General features: G+C 32.9%; 1 pseudogene; it reads left to right on the top strand.

The window, feature by feature from the left end:
• Positions 1 to 1,060: 1,060 nt before the first annotated feature.
• On the top strand, positions 1,061 to 1,179 carry LOC112474725 (annotated as a pseudogene).
• Positions 1,180 to 1,894: the final 715 nt, after the last annotated feature.

Consider the following 1,894-nt stretch of genomic DNA (forward strand, 5'->3'; position numbering starts at 1 on the left):
ACACACGGAAGTTCACACACAGTACATATGCTGGTTACTCTTTAACAGTAAAATTAGTCCTGTCCATGGAATTCGTAATGTTAAAGGAATATATATCAGTTTAAAGTGTAATTATCGTTCTTAGAAATGGATTCTCTTTAAGGGAAAGTAGCTTAGTTACTAATATACAAATAATTTTGGAATGACAGTTCAGTCTTAAATGAATTTCAACACCCCTTTTACTCTTAGGTATTAATTTAAATGCCGCTTAATTAGTGTTCTCGACATAAATGAATAAACAAAACAGAAACAGACTCACAGATACAGGAAACAAACTTATGGTTGCCAGATGGGAGGGAGGTTGAGGGGAGCTGAGTGAAAAAGATGAAGAGATTAAGTATAAATTGGTAGTTACAAAATAGTCATGGGGATGCGAAGTACAGCATAGAGAATGCAGTCAATAATATTGTAATAACTATGTATAGCGCCAAGTTGGCACTACACTAATTGGGAGACCACTTCACAAATTATATAAATATTTAACCACTATGCTGTACACCTGAAACTAATATAAAATAATATTGAGTGTCAACTTTAATTGAAAATTTTTAAAAAGAAAGGATTTCGAGAGCAATAATGTGATATTTGATTCAAATAAACAAACAAAAAAGAAATCATGAGGAAATTCTTTAATAAACTCAGTGGAAAAAGCCTCTCTATGACATAAAGCTCACACCCATAAACAAAAAAAAATTATAAATTTGACAAAATTGAAAATCAAATATATCTGCAAAGTAAAAGCCACTATAAACAAATTCCAAAGACAAACAACAAACTGGAAAATATATTTGTAAAGTTATATTGCGAAGCTCATTTTTTTTTAATATACAAAGATAGCATGCATAAAGAGCTAAGAAAAAAGACCAACAACTCAATTTTTTCAAATGGGCAATCCCCAAAAGAGGAAATACAAATGTCTCTTAAATATGAAAATGTTCACTGCAATAATTAAAGAATGCAAATTAAAATTATCTTGAGGGGGAGGTAGATGGTGTAAAAGGGGTCAAAATTGTGGTGACAAGTCTACGGCCATGCCACCCTGAACAAGCCTGATCCTGTCTGATCTCGGAAGCTACGCAGGGTTAGGCCTGGTTAGTACTTGGATGGGAGACCACCTAGGAAGATCAGGTGCTGTAGGTCTAAAAAATAAAAAATAAGGGATTGTAAGCTGACAAGGTCCTTGCAATCTATGAGGTCAACCAAGGGTTGCCTTGCCTAAAAAAAGTCATCCTGAGAAAAAAGACTAAGTCTATATATTACTCTGCCTGACTTCAAATTATACTACAAAGCAACTATAATCAAAACAGCATGGTATTGGCAGAAAAACATACACACAGACTAGTAGAACAGAATCGAGAGTCCAGAATAAACCCATGTTTATATGGGCAAATAATTTTTGACAAAAGTACTAAAACCATACAGTAGAGAAAGGAAAGCCTCACCTCTTCAATGTGCTGGGAAAATTGGAAAGCCACCTGCAAAAGAATAAAACTAGACTATTGTCTATCATCACACACTGAAATTAACTCAAAATGGATTAAATTAAGGAATATAAGACCTGAAACAATAAAAAGCATAGAAGAAGACATAGGAACTAAACTCAAGGACCTTGGATTTAAAGAAGATTATATGAATTTGACTTTAAAAGCAAGAAAGTAAAAGCTAAAATAAATGAATGGGACTACATAAGACTAAAAAGCATCTACTCAGCAAAAGAAATTGTCAACAAGGTAAAGAGACAACATCTGAATGGGAAAATATATTTGCAAATAAGGCCTCCAATAAAGGCCTAATATCCAAAATATATAAAGAACTCATGTGACTCAATAACAACAAAAAAATAACTGATACAATC

The sequence above is a fragment of the Pteropus alecto genome, unplaced genomic scaffold (assembly GCF_000325575.1).
Source record: "Pteropus alecto unplaced genomic scaffold, ASM32557v1 scaffold7, whole genome shotgun sequence".
In the NCBI taxonomy this organism is placed as follows: Eukaryota; Metazoa; Chordata; class Mammalia; order Chiroptera; family Pteropodidae; genus Pteropus; species Pteropus alecto.